This window comes from Balaenoptera ricei, chromosome 1 (genome assembly GCF_028023285.1).
Source record: "Balaenoptera ricei isolate mBalRic1 chromosome 1, mBalRic1.hap2, whole genome shotgun sequence".
NCBI lineage: Eukaryota > Metazoa > Chordata > Mammalia > Artiodactyla > Balaenopteridae > Balaenoptera > Balaenoptera ricei.
Window position 1 is genome coordinate 145,154,671 of NC_082639.1, and position 22,104 is coordinate 145,176,774.

Consider the following 22,104-nt stretch of genomic DNA (forward strand, 5'->3'; position numbering starts at 1 on the left):
CTCCTGTCACTGCCTTGTCGCTTTTCCCATCCCACTGCTAATCCACGCTGGCTTCCGAGAGCTGCTGAGATGTCTGCCTCTCTCTCTTCCAAATCCAGCACTGGCCATCATTGCCCTTCAGCCCTTCCACCACCCCTTATATTAACTTAAAGTCGATTAAGTAAGAATCTGCAGGATACTCTGACCCCATCTTTCTCATTCATCCCAGCACCTAGGGGCTCTTATCCCATTTGGCCCTCGACTTCTAGGGGACAGACTTTGGGGTTACTCAGAGCCCAGGAAGGCCGAGGGTATGATGGCACCATGCTACATGTGCCCTAATAAGTGGGCATCAAGTTACAGGTGACTCTGGGGCAGACAGGGTGGGACATATTGGAAAGCGAGGATACTCAAGGAAAAAAAAATGGTTAAAAGCAAAGAGCAAAGATTTATAAAGAGGGGAAGAGAAACTAAGAGCCTCAGCGGGAAGAAAGCAATCCATATGCATGGAGAGACAGGTTAATTAAATATGCATAATGCAATCAGCCCACACGGGCACCCAGAGAGGAAAGAGAGAAGCCAAAGCAATACTCACTGTCTTTGACCAGTCCTCATGGCCTGCGGGTCTTTGCCAACGGGATAGTCAGAGAGGTTGCGGGTAAGGAGCTCTGGGGAAAGAGTAGATCTTTCTCTTAGCAAGCAAATCCTTGGCGGGTGAAGGGCATGTGTGCATGAACACAGAGGCACATTTGCACACGCACACACACACGCACACAAACACACATATTCACATTGCATACATGCACAACACACCTCCCACCACCTGAGCCGGGCAGCAAGCGGCCCCGCCGAAAGCTCTGCTCTCTGCTTGTCACATTCGGTAAATACTGAAGCAGCCTACACCCAGCGGGCGGCGGCTCAGCTCCCAGGCACAGTCTGCACGCCCATCCTCATTGGCAGGATACAGGAGGTGCCCCTGAGCAGAGCTCGCCTGGCACTCCTCCCGCACTTTCGTCTTCAGCCTCACTAAGTGCTTCCCTGCTCCTCTGGCCGGAGCTCAGCAGCTCAGGGGGAGTCCCCACAGCCCAGAGCTGCCCTCCTCTGCACCCAGAGGCTGCCCAGGGGGCAAAGAAGCCGGAGGTATTAACTCTTTCCCGCCACCAGTGAGCTGAAAATCAAGGGTCCAGGGGGTCTCTTCTAATACGCTCTGCTGCTGGCCGAAGGCTGGTTGTTGCTTAGGGAGCAGGGAGCGTAAAGATCTTGCCCCAGACAGCTGCTGACAGCAGGAGCCAAGCCGAATCAAGTCTCCTAATGAACCAGGAGGAGGGGGCTGTCTTGTTGGGTGTGACGTGATGTGATAAATGCAGACAGCAAGAAAGCCACGGGGCAGGTCACACATATAAATTCCACCCCCTTTCTCCCGATGTCTATTGTGCTGCACTACCGAGCCACACCACACAGCCCTGAAATTACCCCGCTCTGCCACATCTCAGCTGTCCCTCTTACTCTGCAGTGGCATGCCTCTCCCAGCCCGTCCCGCGCCCCAGCACCAACCACACCACTCCTCACTTCCTAACGAGAAATCTCCACCTCCCCAGACACATGTATTTCCAAGTCAATGCTCCTGCCTCTCACCTGGGTTTCCTTACAATGGAAATTCACCTCTCTCCCTCATCCATCACCTAGCAACTTCCCCCTACCTGCATTTGTTACGGAATGAGACTTTTCCCTTTGTTCTGCCCAATCTGCATGTTGTCTCTATTTTTCTGTCTTCTGCATTTTCTTCTTCCAAATCACCTTACCTACATGGATCTTTACACTGCCCAGCTCAGTTCCAGAAGGAGGACTCTCTCCTCCTGCTCGCCCTAGTACAGCGGTTCTCCAAGTGTGGTCCCTGGGCCGGCAGCGTCAGCACCACCTGGGAATGTGTTAGAAATGTAAAGTCTCAGGCCCCACCCCCAGACCTACAGAACTGGAAACTCTGGGGATGGGGCCAGCCTTCCGGGTGATTCCAATGCATGCTAAAGTTTACAAACCGCTGCCCTGGGATAAAGCTTACTTACCTTCTCCCCATTCCGCTCTAGGTCTCTAAGGCAGAGCTTCCTGCTCCCACCCAGGACCTAGCTCCAAATGTACCTAGACTTTGCTGCAAATCGTTTCTGAAACTCAGAAGGCAGCATCTGCTAGAGGCAGCAGACATCTCTATGGAAAGTGATGCTTTTATAATAAAGATACTAGATTCCATTTGTTGAACCTTTTACAACGTAGAAAGCATTGTCATGTATTGTCACTGGACAACCCCATGCCATAGTCAGACAGAGTATTATTATCCCTGTGTCACAGATCAGAGAACTGAGGGTAGAAAAGGTGACCTGCCTTTTTCAAAGTGACACAACACGTCAGAGGCCAGCTCAAGGACCAGAACTTGTTTTCTGATGACTCTTAGAGCAGAGCTTTTTCTACTACGTCACACCTGGACCCAGTCTTTCCTGGCAGATCTATTGGTGCATAACCTGTACTCTCACAGGGCACTGATTCTGCTGCAACCACACGTTGCCTGAAGACAGGATGAAATAAAAATTCTGTTGCTGCCTCTACAGTAACTCATTGTCTCTCTCTGAAAATGTCCACAGTGCCCCTCTGTTAGGTAAAAGGAACTTAGCGTTATAAAAGGAGATGCGAAAGAAATGTTTTCCATTCCTCAGAATTCCTGTCTTGAACGCTGAGGTTAGCTGGGGTTTAGAATTAAAGCATAAAGAGAATCCTACACTCCTGGGCATTTCCCTGGTGTACTGCACCGTAAGTAAGAGGTACACAGATAAACTGGAGAATAAAAGTCCACTGATAAGCACTTCGCTAATCCAAAATAAGTTTATTTTATAAGGTGGATCCCCCCTGGATTCCCTACCCAGGGCTAATGTTTAATGAGCACTTAGTATGTGCCAGACACTGTGCTAAACATGGCACTTCATTATCTTATTTAACTCGCACAACAAACCTACAAGGCCAGCATCTTTATCATCCCTACTTTACAGATGGGAAAACAGAGACAAGTCGTTTATAAGTGGCAGAGCTGGTGTCTGATACCAAACTCCATACCTCCAGCCTCTGTTCCGCCTCTCGCCTTAGCACAAAGGCAGCGTCATCGTGGGACCTCAACCGGGGCTAAAATGGGAGGATGAAGCACTCCTCCAAGTCTTAAGCTGCCCAGTCCTGTATCCAGGATTTTAAAGGCACCACGGAGACAGGGCAGGGCTGCAGATGGGCCCAAGTCTCAAGTGGAAGCTGATCAATATTAACCAGGAAGTCAATAAGCCAACCCAAATGTTTAAGGAAAGATATCACAATGAATAAAGCTTTAAGAGAAAGAACAGGAATATAAAGACAGAGGGTTGAGAGTGTGTGGACATGCCTCTAGCATGAGTAAAAAGAAAATTAAAAGCATTCCAAACGTTTTTTTTTTTTAACCAAAACTCTCCTAAACATCAAGGCGTAAGCACACAGCACCCAGTTTGAGCGGCACAGACCTAGCACAGGCCCCTCTCAAGGTAGGACTCTAATTTAATCTTCCTTCCTATAGAGGCAGGTACATAAAGAACTCCCGGGGTCGGGGAGGGGCGTGGTATTAAGCCAAACCAAGGGGGTAAGAAGCATCCTAGCATGGTCTTCTTTCCTGAAGGAGAGAGACAGGAAAAGGCAAGCAGGTTGGAGGGCTAATGAGAAAGGCACTCGCTATTTGGACTCTGGTCCAGGGATGCAGAGCTCTGGATTCTTCTCTGGTTACTGCTCCTGAGTTGCTGGCTGAAGAATGGACGCAGAACATTGCCGCTGTTCGAGACAGATGGTTTTTCCCAGGAAAACAGTCACGATAAGCCCTGCTCTGGCATCACCCGCTGCCCTGTACCTTGTTGCTTGTCCCACTCTGCCTTTGCTCCTGGGACACACAGTCCTCCCAGGCACCGGCCACGGCTTCTCTCCAGAATCAGTGCTTTGGTCCTGCCTCTTTTGAGCTCCACGCTGCTTTTCCAGAGGTCTTCTAGACAGCCCCACCCCTCTCAGACCCCACAGACTCGACTGCCCCCAAAACAACCACCTTCCCCTCCAAGTGTTCATGACGTCACTCTGTTCTAGCCCCTCAGGGTAACAAGTGCAGGTATTTGGGGTTTCTTTTCCTCCATTCCCCTTGCTGAATTGGTTTTTAAACCTTGTCATTGTATTTCTGGTATATTTCTCAGTTTCATCCTCTCCCATCCATTGACACTGCCATGTCAGAGGTTATCAGCACCCAGCACAACGCATATGCCCTCCCACCCACTCCTAACTAACTGATCTTCCTGCCCCCGTTTCATCACCCCCATTCCTCACAAACCTGCTGGCACACTCCACTTCCACGAGAGTTACCCACTGAATAGGTACCATAAAGCAGATCATCAGTATAATAGTCTTTGATGGGCTCCGTTGTAGCTCTCTGTCCTGCCTGATAGTCCAATAATTTGGTCCCATTTACCTATCCAGTCTCATATCCCATTGTACACACGTGCGTGTGCGTGTGCACACACACAGAGACACACGCATGCACGCAAGCACACACCTGATTCCTCTGCTGGTCTCTCTGCCCCGAATGTCCCCACCCTGGGTCTGCCTCTTAACTCCTAGCTCCTTCTCAAAACCCAATACCTCCAAGCTAAAATTTCTCCTTTCCAAAGCTTTTCCAGAACTTCCTCAATCAGGAGGAATCCCCCCATCCCAACACCACCGCTGTGCTGTGTGATTCTCTGACAGCCTGCATCACAGCCTGTAGTTTATCCTTGTGATTTATGTTTTCAGAGCCTCCCAAATGACTGTGTGCTCCGCAAAGACAGACTCTCTGACTTACTCCCCTTGCTATAAATTCTCATTGGCCGGTATGGAGCAGGTGTTTAATAAATGTCAGCTGTATTTGATTTTGAGTGCATGAGAAAATGTGAAAAATCACTGAGGGTTCCTTATGGCAGAAACACACCAGACTTCTGCAGTCTCCAGGTCAAGAGGGAAGTCAGTCTAATGCTAATGACACCCAGGGGCAGCAGCACAGGTACCTATGGCATCTGCAAACTATTGTTCCCAACAGCCTGGTCAGGGCAGAGTGGAATTAATCAAGAGCAAAAGGACACCTGCCATTGTCACACAGGCCACAGAAATGTTATTACATTGAAGATAAAGGGAATTACAGTCTGCAATATAATATTTTTAAAAGGCACGATAGTGGAAGAGGAGGTTTATTGCCAAATGCCCCCTGTGTGCTTATTTAATCAACATACCACCTAGGATAGGACCACATTAAAAGCTTTTAAAAAAACAGTCATTTTGATATTAGATTTGAATTCTGGTGAGCATGCTAAAGCTTTTCCACAAATCTTTTAAAAGCAATTTCCAGTTTGTAGCTTCCTAGTAACAGTAGAAACATGAATCAACATATGCCACATTGATTTGGGGTTTCCATGGAGACTGGAAGGACACAGGGAAAGGAAGGACAGAAAGAGGCCACTTGGCCCAAAATTCCGCTAAAAAAATGCATCTCGATTCCATTCCTCTGAGCATTAGCAGCCTCATTTCCTGTTCATCAGTTCAGGCATCCAGATATTTAATTTGTAATAAGCCTGCTTGACTTCGCACAAGGAACATCAGAGGGGACGTGGAAAAAAGTAGCAGCTAAAGGTGTGGGCCCATGAGATTTGCAAAGAGGACCCGAGAAGCACGGGATGTGGAATCAGAAGAAAGGGCCTCCGGTCCTAACTCTGCCATTAACTAGCTCCGTGACACTAACTGCCCTTACTAGCTGCCTGATTACTAACCAACATAATCAAAAGCTTTGAATGTCAATTTCCTCATCTGTAAAACACAAATTAACACACCTGCCCTATTTTTCAAGGTGGTTAAAAGAAAGAAATGAGACAGTCTGTGGGAAGGAAAATGCTCTGCAAATTCCAGCACACTGTACCCTGTTATTATATTCAGTGACGTTCTGAGCTTCTCTTTAAATGGAATTTTGCCAGTGAGCAAGTATATGCAAAACAAGATTGATGACTTAGTAGACTGACCTGGAAAGAAAGAACAGTGGGTTTGACAGCCCTGAGTTTCCATCCCCACTCCTTGATTTTCCAGATCTGTAACTGTGGGCAAGTTACTCTCCCTCTCTGAGTGTTATTTTCATCATGTCATCGGCTTGTTATAAGGATTATAACGATCCTTATACCAATGTCATCAGCTGGTTATAAGTATTAAATTAGATAATGTCATCGAGTTTAGCACAATGTTTGACAAATTATTTAGCCGTATCAACTGTTTCATCATCTGTAAAATGGGAATTAGAATTCCTACTGCTTCCCTACTTTACATAGAGGATTACTTCGACGATACCTGCTCAGCTATTTGATAAGCTGTTTGGGAAAACACACTAAACAAATAGATGTTATTATTCAAAGATTAATGTTTGCCACCTGCTAATCTAGGTGACAGCAAAAAGTGTATGAAACACATCTGTAAGGATTTTCAACCTTGGTGGATAGTGGGTTACATAAGTCTCTATTACTATTTTCCTTTTCTTTTGTTCCTCTTGAGCCTTCATGTGTCTCGCTACCACTCCCTGCAGGCTTTTCTTCTTTCGAGCCTCTTTTCTTTATTCATTATTTTTATACTTCTCCTTCTAAGTGTGTCTAGAGGAATTTTACAATGAAACTTTGGAGGCTTTGGTGTCTAAACTGCAATTGTGCCTTGGATCTAAAATTAAATGGCAGACCAACACTGGGGGAAATTACATGAAATCAGGAGATGTTGTAGGATAACAGAGCTATCTCTCAGACAATGGTCATCGGTGGTAAAAAAAAAAAAATCTTAAGAAGCACATCCACCTAATGTAGTATATGGAATTTAATTTGCATCCTGATTCAAATTTAAAACCATAAAAATATTATGAGACAATTATGGAAATGTGAGCACTGATTATTGTTATTAGTGTGATATTGATATTGAGATTTTTTTTTTCCTTAAGCAACCTTCTTCTTTAGAAATACACTTGGAAATATTTAGCATTGAAATGATATGCTATCTGGGAACTGCTACAAAATCATCTAGGGTGGGGAGTGCAAGGGGGTCAAAGCTGAGTGGTAGGTACAGAGGGGATCATTGTCCTATTTTCTTGACTCATGTATATCTGATATTATGTATAAAAAAATTTTTAAGTAGTGTGACCAGTAACAATATGTACTTTAGTAAAATGAGCATACCATGTGTAAACTATCAGTGCAAGGAAATCAAAATACGGAAGAAAAGTGCAATTTGAATGGGAATTGATTTCCTGTATATTTTCCATTGTAAACTTTCTTCCCCATAAATAAATCAATTTTCAGAAAAAACTATTATTTGACTCCCAGGAAGTAGGTGCCAAAATTCATAGAGGTTAGAGTGGGTATAACTCTTAGATATCACCTACAGAAACTAAACTTTAAAGACTTCGCCCAAAGTCACGTTTCTTAGATTCATAGCCAGGACTCAAGCCCAGAGCTGCTGGGGCAGAATCCAGCTACCTCCTTTCTTCCTACTGCTGACCTGACCACCTACACACCCAGAATCCAGGAGGGCAATAAGTCAACCTCGGCTGAGGAGGCAAAGGATGATCTGTTCGCTTACCTCCCCAACTCTTCTCTGTCCCTATTGTGACCTCAGCCTTAAACAGTGAACTCAGTTTTTACAAATTAGCTTCCCAGTGGCCAGCTGGCTTCCGTGAAGGCAGCTGAAGGGCAGGAAGCCACAGTACAGAGAGAGAGAGCTCATGTCACACAATCCTTCACACGCCCACAGCCTCATCTCCTGTTTCATCAAGATAATCCAGGCCTCAGGTATGAAATACCTCAGCCTCTTTCCCCATCTCCTCCCCTACAAGTCTGTCCACATTTACACACATCCACCCCTCTCAGATGTGTCTATTCAGGGCAAATTCTTCCTCCTTAGCTTCGAGCCCCTCCTTCCCCACTTACCTTGCTTTATCAACTCTCACCTCTATCTTTATTCTCTCTCTCTCTCCCATTACACTTACTAATAAAAATACTCTTTCATTAAAAAAAAAAAAAAAATTGGACTTCCCTGGTGGCGCAGTGGTTGGGAGTCCGCCTGCCAATGCAGGGGACAAGGGTTTGGGCCCTGGTCCGGGAGGATCCCACGTGCCGCGGAGCAACTAAGCCCGTGCACCTCAACTGCTGGGCCTGCGTGCTGCAACTACTGAAGCCCACGCGCCTGGAGCCTGTGCTCCGCAGCGAGAGAAACTACCCCAATGAGAACCCCGTGCAACACCATGAAGAGTGGCCCCCCCCCCCTCACCACACTAGAGAAAAGCCCGGGCGCAGCGGCGAAGACCCAACGCAGCCAAAAGTAAATAAATAAATAAATTTATTTAAAAAAAAAAAAAAATTCCCTCTTGGGTATTCCTCCCTTTGTCAGCAAAGCTGTCTGAGAGAATCTCCCGTTTCCCTGTTTCCTATCCCCTCCTCAATCCTTCACGATTGGCTTCCATCCCTACCACTCCCTTGAAAGAGTGACTCCCATCCTGTGAGGTCAAATGACCCTTGTCCTTAAGGACCTCTTCACTGCATTCACCACGGTGACCGTTCACTTCTAGCATCTCTACTCTCTTCACCTCCTCGACCTTACACTCTCCTAACTGCCCTGTCCCTTGGTCTCCTGTGCTGCCTCCTCCTCCTCACCCCATAAATGTTGATATTCTCCCGCCCTCTAACCTTGGCTCCCTGCTCTTCTCTCCTTAAATGCTTCTTCGGCAATCTCATTCTTGTCCACAGTCCTAACTACACGGCTATACTGACCATTTCTAAATACTTTCCTCTAATTCTGGGCCCCCTACCAGTTGTAAACATTCTTATAGCCCATGGGTTGCTGAACATACCCTTCAGATATTCCCCAGGTACAACAAATGCAAATATACCTAAAAATAGAGCACACCATATCCCTTTCTTTTCCTGACCCATTTTATTCCCCACCGTACCTGCCACACACATACAAACCTTGGCTTCCTCTGGAAGCCCTGGTTTCAGTTTCTGGCACCACCATCCACTGAGTAACTCAAGCCAAAAATAGGGAAGTAATTAGAGATGACACCTTTTCTGTCATCTCCTATAGTCAACCAGTTACCAAATCATACTGATTAAATCTCCTTCATAGTTTTTACACCGGCCTCCACTCCATCCTTACTATCACTGCTCTGGTTCACGTCCTGGCTCATGGTCCTTAGTTCTTGTCCTCGTGATCTGTGATCCAGCCTACCTCCTTAAATTCAACTCCGTTCTGCAGCCATAATCTCCTGTTTAAATCACAAATGTGATTATGTTCCCTTCCCCTTACAACCTATAAGCCCCGCTAGCCTAAGGATAAAGTTTGAGCTTGAATAAAGATTCTGACACATAGGACTTCCCTGGTGATGCAGTGGTTGAGAATCCACCTGCCAATGCAGGGGACACGGGCTCGAGCCCTGGTCCGGGAAGATCCCACATGCCGTGGAGCAACTAGGCCCACATGCCACAACTACTGAAGCCCATGCCCCCTACAGCCTGTGCACCAAAACTACTGAGCCCACACACTGCAACTACTGAAGCCCGTGTGCCTAGAGCCTGTGCTCCACAACAAGAGAAGCTACTGCAAGGAGAAGCCCGCGCACCGCCACTAAGAGCAGCCCCCGCTCGCTGCAACTAGAGAAAGCCTGCGCGCAGCAACGAAGACCCAACGCAGCCAAAAAATAAAAAAAAAAAAAGATTCTGACACATAAGCTCCCCAAGAGCTGGGGCCTGCCTACCTGGAGAGTCACCCACCATCCCCGTGGCTTGTGCTTCATGTTCCAGTGACTCCACACTGTTCACAATCTTGAGCACACACCACGGCTCCAAGTTTCTAGGCCTCGTTTCTACCATTCGCTCTGCCTACTCACCCTTCAAGCTGCACTTCAGGACCACTTCCTCCAAGCAGCTTCCCCTGTACAGCCAGGTTCCGCAAGTGCCCTACTCTGTGCTCCCAAACTTCCCTACCTCAGCACCTGGCACGATTAAGTGCCTGCAACTCTCTTCTAACCAGACTCTCTCAAGTTCACCAAGGATAGGAAAGTATATCCTCTCATTCGTTCTTTCATTCATTTATTCAACTAACATTTAGGTATCTCCTGTGTGCCAAGCAATGTACCAGGCAGCATAGGTCCATCACATGACCTATGTACACTACACAGGTAAAAAATGTTTTTTTCATCTCTACATCACCAACACCTAGCCCAGTGCCTGGCACCAAGAAGATGCTCAGTAAATGTTTGCTGAACTTAACTGAACCAGCCGTCGGGTGGGTGAGTGAAACTATGTTTGGAGCAGGATGCTGGCTCGAAGAGGCAGCATGGAGTCACAGAAATAGTATGGGCTTCCGGGTCCGGTAACAAGGGCTCAAACTCCAACTCCACCCCTTCATGGCTGGGTCATCTTGGCTTAAGACCTTGCTTTCCCATCTCTGAAATCAGAATACTAAGGCAACGCCAACTTCCTGTGTTACTGTAAGAATTCAATAGATATATAAGCAAACATGGATTGTAAATTCTTCAGCCTTATGAAAACATGGAGAGCATCAGAGTCATAGAAGACAGAGGCCCAAGACCAAATAGGGGTGGAGGGGAGGCTGCAGAGGAAAGGGCAGCAGGACCAGAGATGGAAAAGCAGCAGGACCTAGTTTTCAAAGCCCTGGGGCTGAGATGTAAGCGCACGAGGCACCGCCACAACTGAAATGTGGCTCTCCTTTCTCGCAGTGCCAGGGTGCTGGTTATCAATCTCTTCGCCTTCGTAGGCAGTAACAAAAGCTTTACCATTTGCCATCAGGGTCTACAGCTGTGGGCAGAAAGCAGTTTCAGCACTCTCCCCCTCCTCTGAATATAAAATAAGCTCTTTCTCATCCTCCATTTTTAATGACTTCAGCCAATGGCTTTTATGTCCTCCCCGCCAGCTACATTCTAGCCAGCCACCTAGAGTCATACAAAAAGGAAACTCCACAAGCCGTCAGACCCAGGGATGGGGGCTGGCCACAACAGCGGCAGGAAATAGTGATGTGGTGACTGGGGACAGCTCTCCCGCTGGGATCTGCTACTACCTTCACAGCGCTCTCTGGGAAATGAGATGCCTTGCTTTCGAGCCTGTGCTAGGTGCACATTAATGTCTGCACTGGGGGCGGGAGGAGGAACCAGGGTTGTGTGGGTGTGCTCTGATGCACAAAGATGCTGAGCAAATTCTGACACTTCTCCTTGAGAGACAAGGCCCTGGTAGGAATCTACCTTAAGCCATTCAGCTTCTCTGAGACCCTCTTCTTTCTAGGACGTTTTATTGAAGGATTCAAAAGCTTTGTGGAAATTCCATACAGAGAACACTGATAAATGTTCTGATGAGAATGCTGATGCTTCTTGGACAGCAAAAAATATTCTAATCCTCAAGGCACAGAGGAGACACAAGGAGCATTTCTAGTGACTCTGGAGCTGTAGGTATTTGGACAAAGAGGACATGAGAAAGCACAAAACAGAGAGCCTGGGATAGGATTAACAGGACAAGTATTCTAAGCCATGAAATCATGATACACAACAAAACTTACATTTGTATGGCACTGTCACAGCCTACAAACTGCTTTCACTTCTTTAGCTGATCAGGTTTCTTAAGCTCCTTGAGACTCAGTTTGTTTGGGGAATTTGGGAGGATTAAACAGCAGCGTGTAAGGAAAGTACCTAGCAAAGTTTCCCGGCACATCTTGATAATTGGGAGCTATCATTATTTCTTTCAGTTGATCCTCACAAAAACCTTTCGAGGTAAGCTGGGCACTTGTTTCTGTGCCCATTTTACAGACTACAAAACCAAAACTGTTTAGGAGCCCTGAGTGAAGGGCACAGAGTAATTCAATTAATGACCCTAGGGAGACTCGAACCCAGGACAGCCAGGGCTTCTTCCACTCTATACAACATCACATCCTTTTCAGTGCTGCTGCAGCTGACCTGTCCCTGAGACCCACATTGGGAGGGTTTTTTAAATGGAAACACGATGGATTTGTGCCGTCCATCCACACTCTTGTTCAATCCCTCGGGAGTCCCTGGCATTTGTGAAATGGCTCTTGTGGCTAAAGAACCATGCCCTTCAGGCCAGAGCTCACTGACCCATAGGGGAAACACCTTGGCTTCATTAGCAGGTCTAATTCAACTGGACAAAGAATATGAGGAAGTTTTCAGATTCCTTTGTGTGTAAGGCACTGTGTGAAAATTTTTTTTTAAATGCCAGCAGAACCTGGTCCCCAGGAGCAGCTTACCTCTGCCTGGCCATGGTGGGCTAGGAGCCACCCGACACACTCCAACCCCCGCTCACCCCACTCCCATCAACTTTCCTCTAGGACACCTACTCTAAGGATTGAGCAGAGAGCAAATGGCTAATAAAAACTAGTTTGCCAGATTGACTGAGTGTTCATTGGGCTATCGTGCCCAAACTAAAAATAATAGCTGTCATCAGCATAATACCACATTGCATGTTTAGAGCTTTGAACTTTCCCCAAGCACTTAGATGCGCTCATGATAACAGTTACCTCACTCCCCCACATTCCAGCACCTCTTGCATCTTCCAAGAAAACCCTGGAGTTTTCCAAAACTGTAGGAACGAATAATTCAAAAATGTCCCAAGTTGCAGGATGGGGTAGGCTTTCCTTCCTATTTCATTAGATTGAATGCTTTCCAAGATAAAGACCTATGAGGACCTGAAAGGCAGGTTTTGAGTATGGAGTGAAACAATGGAGTGATACTGAGTGACTCTAACACAGAGAAAAGCCACTTTCCTCCTCCATGGCCCCCCTAGACAGCTCTGAGAAGGACCCGGTTAGCTGATGCCAAAGATTCATCACCTCCTGTAGGTGGTAACTGTGTCCTCGACTCACTGCTTAGAAATTGGTGACCTGCCAAAAAAAAAAACCTGCAGCTATGTGTGGTGATGAATGTTAACTGGACTTAATTGTGGTGACCTTTTCACAATATATACATATATCAAATCGTTATGTTGTATACCGGAAACCAAAATAATGTTATATGTCACTTGTATCAATTTAAAAAAAAAGTCATCCAAGCAAGTCTCATTCTAAGAATATGTCTAAGAAAACAATCCAGCATGTGAACAAAATTTTAACTATGATGTTATTTCAGTATTATGTATAATAATAAAAAGGTGGAATAACATTTTTAAACTAGAAATTGGTGACCTGCCAGTGGATGTGTTAATTAACTCGACGGTGGGAATTCTTTCACAATGTATACATGCATCAAATCATCCCATTGTGCACTTTAAACATATTATAATTTTATTTGTTATTACATCTCAATAAAGCTGAAAAAAAAAAAAGAAATTGGTGACCTCCAGTATATTTTGATCTCCCTCAAACTCATTGTGATTGTGAGTCCTCCTGCGTTGGAATGTGTCACCGGTGTTAGTCACCAGCAACACGGGAGACCTGCATGCTGTCTGGAAACAGAAGAGACGCTGTGGGCAGCCAGACTGCTGTGCAGGTGATCCGATCAAAACAACAGCAGAAAAAGACATGAATGAAACTAACAGAGAAAGCCTCACGGTCCAGACAGCAACCTACCATATTCGCAGAGTTCCCCAAGGGATCTGAGGGAAGATACTGCATCCCTTTGGATCAGAAGGCAGGTTTCAGGGGACCTGGGGAGTTGAGATCGAGGAGGAGGAAGAACAAAAAAAGGACATTTGCAGCTTAGCGCCCACTAACTGGGAAGGATGGGCATATTCCTGCACCCTTGTTCCTGGCAAGGGTGACTGGCTTAACCCACTCTGAGGAGCACTATTAGAGAACGAAGGAGGATTATGACGGGCGGACGGTGCCTTTTCTGCCTTGGGTTGTTCTGCACTTCCCAGCAAGACCCGTGGCTCAGGACGACCTGTTCAGGGACCCACTCAGGCCCTGCTGGAAGAGCTGCTCTCTCTTACCTGTCTGGCGGTGGGCAGTGCAGCTGGGAAGGTGTGGCCGGCGCGAGCCCCAGCTGGGCATGGCTCGGTGAAGCCCTGAGTGACAGAGTCGGCCACCTGCTGGTACATGGGAGAGGGTGGCCGAGGGGCGGCTCACCTCACCTCGGCCCCTAGCAGAGCGGCTGCAACACGCGGCTCCCACTAGCTTGGCTCCTCGCCTGCCTGGCTTTGCAGCTCATGAACGGGAATGCAGCGAGCGCCAGGGGAAGGGGGTGGGGAGGAGGAGGGAGGGGAGGGGGCACTCTGACAGATGATGCGCACTGCCACGCAGAGTCGGGGGAGGACCGCAGACTCCAGCAGGATGGCACTGCCTATGTGGCTCTCCTGCTGACAGCTTGTTCACTGGCAGCTGCCTCCGAGGGGCCGACGCTCTGAAGAACTCAGAGAGAGGCAGAGCCCAGAGGGGTCTGAGGGCGGAGGTTGGGGAGGGAGGAGGTCCCCTGGGTCGCACACTGAGGAAGGAGGTGAAGCAGGGTAACTGGCATCAGGGAGAGAGAAGGACCTGCTTTGGCTCAAAAACAGACCAGGTTGGACACGAGAGCCAAAGGCCCTGCTCCCGCTCTGGCTTCAAGGTGGTGTCTCTCCTGCCACAGCCAACAAGCCAGGCCACTCTGGCTTAGGGATTCAGAATGGCTGGGCAACGTAGACAAAGCACAATTCCAACTTTCTCGACGAGGAGACAAAAATCAGGCCTAGAAGAGTACAGTGCATGAAATGTTTCGTGTTATTTGTCACTCCACGCCACAGGCAAGGCTGAGTGCCCCCTCTTACAATGGCCCAACCCGTGACGGGGGTGAGGTGGCCAAAACAGGAGCGAGAGGGAGGCCCAGGAGGGGATGGAGAGGGCGTGTCACGGGATGCTTCTGTCTGTAAAGTTCCATTTGGATGCCGAGGAGCGAAACCTTTTGGACAGCTCGGGCCGGCACCTGGAGCAGCTTCTGAGCGTCAGGGGTAACCCTTCGCATTGGATTCTCGAGTCTACTCTACCTGCCGCCACGTGCGGCAGGTTCACCGCACAGGCCCCTGAGCTGACAGTCATCGGCTCTATTTACAACCACAGCCAGAGAAAGAGGCTGACTGGGAAACAAACAAACAGCGAAGCCAGAGAAGACCAAAGGAAGTGCAGCTGGGGAGACTCAACAAGCACAGCTAATGAAGGGAAACAGCTCACAAATGAGGGCCTTCTCCGGAGGGAGGGGTGGGAAGCAGGGGCCAAGAACTGCGACAGACTTCCAGAGAAGCGTCCTCCCCGCTACAAGCTAGTTCTTTTCCTTTAGGTCTGCCTTCAGATGCCCTGACGAGCGCTGCCCCGGATGGCCCTCAGGGTATGGTTGCTCCGGTTAGGACAGTGCCTCTGTAAAGGGTCACGATCACCATTTCACTGCAGCATCAAACACTGCCCCAATTCAACAAAATCAGGGCAATTCAAACAATCGTTGGAGCCTACTGTGTGCCGTGGGGTTGCAAAGATGACTGAGACATCCTTGTCATGTCTCGGGTGATCCGAGGAGAGAGAGATTTAAATAAGTGATGCTAGTGTATAGATAAGTGAACTAAGGACACAGAGAGTGACACAGAAACACTCGGGGGGAGGAGAGACCAGGTCCACGTGAGAAAGCAGAGCTGTCCTCTCACTGGAGGCCTCATCTGACCCGCACGGTGAAGGTTACCTGTGGATTTTGACCAGCGGAGTTTAGTGAGAGGAGAATTCAAGGCTGAGGAACAGCCTGGGCAAAGGCACAGAGTCTAGAGGTGGCCCCAGGTGTTTGGGGAACAGTGAGTGCTCTTCCTAGGGAGGCTGGAGCAGAAAGTAAAGTGTGATAGGAGGCCGCAGTGGAGGATGTAAATTAATGGGTACATTGCAAAAAAAAAAAAAAAGTTTTAAATAAAGGAGTGTTGGTCAAATCATTTGCATTATCAGATCTGAGTTTTGGGGTTTTTTTGAATTTTATTTTATTTATTTTTTATACAGCAGGTTCTTATTAGTTATCTATTTTATACATATTAGTGTATACATGTCAATCCCAATCTCCCAATTCATCCCACCATGCCCCCCACCCCGCTTTCCCCCCTTGGTGTCCATACTTTTGTTCTCTGCATCTGTGTCTCTACTTCTGCCTTGCAAACTGGTTCATCTGTACCATTTTTCTAGATTCCACATATATGTGTTAATACACGATATTTGTTTTTCTCTTTCTGACTTACTTCACTCTCTATGGCAGTCTCTAGATCCATCCATGTCTCTACAAATGACCCAATTTCGTTCCCTTTTATGGCTGAGTAATATTCCATTGTATATATGTACCACATCTTCTTTATCCATTCGTCTGTCGATGGGCATTTAGGTTGCTTCCATGACCCGGCTATTGTCAACAGTGCTGCAATGAACACTGGGGTGCATGTGTCTTTTTGAATTGTGGTTTTCTCTGGGTATATGCCCAGTAGTGGGATTGCTGGGTCATATGGTAATTCTATTTTTAGTTTTTTAAGCAACCTCTATACTGTTCTCCACAGTGGCTGTATCAATTTATATTCCCACCAACAGTGCAAGAGGGTTCCCTCTTCTCCACACCCACTCCAGCACTTGTAGTTTGTAGATTTTCTGATGATGCCCATTCTAACTGGTGTGAGGTGATACCTCATTGTAGTTTTGAGTTGCACTTCTCTAATAATTAGTGATGTTGAGCAGCTTTTCATGTGCCTCTTGGCCATCTGTATGTCTTCTTTGGAGAAATGTCTATTTAGGTCTTCTGCCCATTTTTGGATTGGGTTGTTTGTTTTTGTTTTTTTTAATATTGAGCTGCATGAGCTGTTTATATATTTTGGAGATTAATCCTTTGTCTGTTGATTCATTTGCAAATATTTTCTCCCACAATGAGGGTTGTCTTTTTGTCTTGTTTGTAGTTTCCTTTGCTGCGCAAAAAAAAAGCTTTTAAGTTTCATTAGGTCCCATTTGTTTATTTTTGTTTTTATTTCCATTTTTCTAGGAGATGGGTCAAAAAAGATCTTGCTGTGATTTATGTCAAAGAGTGTTCTTCCTATGTTTTCCTCTAAGAGTTTATAGCGTCTGGTCTTACATTTAGGTCTTTAATCCATTTTGAGTTTATTTTTGTGTATGGTGTTAGGGAGTGATCTAATTTCATTCTTTTACATGTAGCTGTCCAGTTTCCCCAGCACCACTTATTGAAGAGGCTGTCTTTTCTCCATTGTATATCCTTGCCTCCTTTGTCATAAATTAGTTGACCATAGGTGCATGGGTTTATCTCTGGGCTTTCTATCCTGTTCCATTGAACTATGTTTCTGTTTTGGTGCCAGTACCATATTGTCTTGATTACTGTAGCTTTGTAGTATAGTCTGAAGTCAGGGAGTCTGACTAAAGTCCCCCACTATTATTCTGTTACTTTTGATTTCCTCTTTTATAGCTGTTAGCATTTGCCTTATGGATTGAGGTGCTCCTGTGTTGTGTGCATATATATTTATAATTGTTATATCTTCTTCTTGGATTGATCCCTTGATCATTATGTAGTGTCCTTCCTTGTCTCTTGTGACATTCTTTATTTTAAAGTCTATTTTATCTGATATGACTATTGCTACTCCAGCTTTCTTTTGATTTCCATTTGCATGGAATATCTTTTTCCATCCCCTCACGTTCAGTCCGTATGTGTCCCTAGGTCTGAAGTGGGTCTCTTGTAGACAGCATATAGATGGGTCTTGTTTTTGTATCCATTCAGCGAGCCTGTGTCTTTTGGTTGGAGCATTTAATCCATTCACATTTAAGGTAATTATTGATATGTATGTTCCTATTACCATTTTCTTAATTGTCTTGGGTTTGTTTTGGTAGGTCCTTTTCTTCTCTTGTGTTTCCCACTTAGATAAGTTCCTTTAGCATTTGTTGTAGAGCTGGTTTGGTGCTGTTGAATTCTCTTAGGTTTTGCTTGTCTGTAAACTTTTGATTTCTCCATCAAATCTGAATGAGATCCTTGCCTGGTAGAGTAATCTTGGTTATAGGTTCTTCCCTTTCATCACTTTAAATATATCGTGCCACTCCCTTCTGGCCTGTAGAGTTTCTGCTGAGAAATCAGCTGTTAACTTTATGGGAGTTCCCTTGTATGTTATTTGTCATTTTTCCCTTGTTGCTTTTAATAATTTTTCTTTGTCTTTAGTTTTTGTCAGTTTGATTACTATGTGTCTCAGCATGTTCCTCCTTGGGTTTATCCTGCCTGGGACTCTCTGTGCTTCCTGGACTTGGGTGGCTATTTCCTTTCCCGTGTTAGGGAAGTTTTCAACTATAATCTCTTCAAATATTTTCTCAGGTCCTTTTTCTCTTCTCCTTCTGGGACCCCTGTAATGCAAATGTTGGTGTGTTTAATGTTGTCCCAGAGGTCTCTTAGGCTGTCTTCATTTCTTTTCATTCTTTTTTCTTTATTCTGTTCCGCAGCAGTGAATTCCACCATTCTGTCTTCCAGGTCTCTTATCCATTCTTCTGCCTCAGTTATTCTGCTATTTATTCCTTCTAGTATATTTTTAATTTCAGTTATTGTATTGTTCATCTCCGATTTTTTGTTCTTTAATTCTTCTAGGTGTTTGTTCTTTAATTCTTCTAGGTCTTTGTTAAACATTTCTTGCATCTTCTCAATCTTTGCCTCTATTCTTTTTCTGAGGTCCTGGATCATCTTCACTATCATTAGTCTGAATTCTTTTTTTGGAAGGTTGCCTATCTCCACTTCATTTAGTTGTTTTTCTGGAGTTTTATCTTGTTCCTTCATCCGGTACATAGTCCTCTGCCTTTTCATTTTGTCTATCTGTGAAATGTGGTTTTCATTCCATAGGCTGCAGGACTTTAGTTCTTCTTGCTTCTGCTGTCTGCCTTCTGGTGGATGAGGTTATCTAAGAGGCTTGTGCAAGCTTCCTGATGGGAGGGACTGGTGGTGGATAAAGGTGGGTGTTGCTCTGGTGGGCAGAGCTCAGTAAAACTTTAATCCATTTGTCTGCTGATGGATGGGGCTGAGTTTCCTCCCTGTTGGTTGTTTGGCCTGAGGCGACCCAGCACTGGAGCCTGCAGGCTCTTTGGTAGGGCTAATGGTGGACTCCGGAAGGGCTCACACCAAGGAGTACTTCCCAGAACTTCTGCTGCCAGTGTCCTTGTCCCCGCAGTGAGCCACAGCTGCCCCCCGCCTCTGCAGGAGACCCTCCAACACCAGGGCAGGCAGGCCTGGCTCGGTCTCCTATAGGGTCACTTCTCCTTCCCCCTGGGTCTCAATGCACACACTACCGTGTATGTGTCCTTCAAGAGTGGAGTCTCTGTTTCCCCCAGTCCTGTTGAAGTCCTGCAATCAAATCCCACTAGGCTTCAAAGTCTGATTCTCTGGGAATTCCTCTTCCCATTGCCGGACTCCCAGGTTGGGAAGCCTGACGTCAGGCTCAGAACCTTCACTCCAGTGCGTGGACCTCTGTGGTATAAGTGTTTACCACAGTTTGTGAGTCACCCACCCAGCGGTTATGGGATTTGATTTTATTGTGATTGCACCCCTCCTACCGTCTCATTGTGGCTTCTCCTTTGTCTTTGGACATGGGGTATCTTTTTTGGTGAGTTCCAGTGTCTTCCTGTCAATGATTGTTCAGCAGTTAGCTGTGATTCCAGTGCTGTTGCAAGAGGGATGGGTGCACATCCTTCTACTCCGTCATTTTGAACCAATCTCCAGATCTGAGTCTTAAGGAGATACTGAGTAGAGAGAGACTGGAGGAAAATGAAGCCAATCAAGGTTATTGTAAATCCCTGGGTGAGAGGGGATGAACAAAGTACAGAGATATGTGAAGGCTGAATCAGCAGGTCTTGATTTGAAGTGAGGGATGGAGGAGTTCAGAATGGGGAAGGATGGGAGGGAGATGGGATCTATAATCTTACATTTGAAAACAGGCTTTGAAAGCTAGGGGACCCAAGAGAAAGAGCAGATGTAGGCTGGTAACAGGAAAACTAATGTGTTTGGTTTGGGATTGTTTGAGCTATTAAACTATTACTCTTACTAGGGAAGAAGATGAAGAGGAGATGGAAATATAGTGCTGATCTTAGCAAAAGCGTGGAAAGCTGGGAGCTCTCTCCTTGAAGATAAGAGATGGGAGTAGATGAACTCACTCAAGAGAGGGGCTGAGGGCAGAACCTTGAGAAGTGACTATATTTAAAAGAGGAGGAGAGAAAGAGGAGTCAATCAGAGATTATCAGAGTGAGTGATAAGGAAACCAGAGGAATGAAATGTAATAGAAGACAGGAAAGATGAGCTTTTGAGAAGCAGGTGTCATATACCTTGGAGAAGTCAACGTGAGTGATAACTGAAATGAAGATGGAGGCAGACTTTGAATTTTAGGCTGAATTGGTGACCATTGAGAAAGTGGTTTGAAAAAATAAACTGTGGCCTACACCCCCAGATTTTCCCATTCAGTAGGTCTAGGGTGGGTTCTGAGAATTTGCATTTCTAACAAATTCCCAGTAATGCTGATGTTGCATGTCTAGGACCACACCTAACAACTACTGGCTTAGAGTATTACTGCCCAGATTTTCACATATCATGGCAAACACAGAAAACAGTTTTTGACAGCAAAGGAAACCATCAACAGAGTGAAAAGGCAACCTACCAAATGGGAGAAAATAGTTGCGAATCATATAAGGGGTTAATATCCAAACTATACAAAGAACTCATATAACTCAGTAGCAAAAAACCGAACAGTCCAATTAGAAAATGGGCAGAGGATCTGAATAGACATTTTTCCAAAGAAGATGTACAGATGCCCAACAGGTACATGAAAGTGCTCAACATCACTAACCATCAGGGAGATGCAAATCAAAACCACAGTGAGATATCACCTCACGGTTGTTAGAATGGCTATTATCAAAAAGACAAGAAATACCAAGTGTTGGTGAGGATGAGGAGAAAAGGGAACCTTTGCATTGTTGGTAGGAATGTAAACTGGTGCAGCTGCTATGGGAAGCATTTATGGAGGTTCCTCAAAAAATTCAAAATAGAACTACCATGAGATCCAGCAATTCCACTTCTGGATATTTATCTGAAAGAAATAAAACAATAACTTGAAAAGATATCTGAACCTCCATGTTCATTGCAGCACTATTTATAATAGCTAAGATGTGCACAGACAGGGAACAGACTTGTGGTTGCCAAGGGGGAGGGGGATGGGGGAGGGAAGGACTGGGAGTTTGGTATTAGCAGATGCAAACTAGTATATATAGGTTGGATAAACAACAAAGTCCTACTGTATAGCACATAGGAACTATTTTAAATATCCTGTGATAAACCATAATAGAAAGGAATATTAAAAAGAATATATATCTATAACTGAGTCACTTTGCTGTACAGCAGAAATTAACACAACATTGTAAATCAACTATACTTCAATAAAATTAAAAAAAAAAACTTAAAAAAAAAAAACCAGTAGCCAAGATATGGAAACAAATGTTCATCAATGGATGATGGACAAAGAAAATGTGGTATATATATATATGTATACACACACATAATGGAATACTATTCAGCCATTAAAAAGAATGAAATCTTGCCATTTGCAACAACATGGATGGACCTTGAGGGCATTATGCTACGTGAAATAAGTCAGACAGAGAAAGATAAATACCACATGATCTTACTTGTATGTGGAATCTAAACAAACAAAGTCTCATAGATACAGAGAACAGATTGGTGGTTACCAGAGGTGGGAGGTAGGGGTTGAGTGAAATGGGTGAAGGGGGTCAAAAGGTACAAAATTCTAGTTGTAAAATAAATGAGTCACGGGATGTAATGTACAGCATGGTGACTATAGTTAATGATACCATATTGTATATTTGAAAGTTGCTAAGAGGGGAAGTCTTAAAAGTTCTCTCCTCACAAGAAAAAAAACTGTAACTATTTGTGGTGATGGATTTAAAATATTATTGTTGTGATCACTTCACAATACATACAAATGTCGAACCATTATGTTGTACATCTGAAACTAATGTTATATGTCAGATATACTGCAATAAAAAATTTTAAAGATGGATCTATTT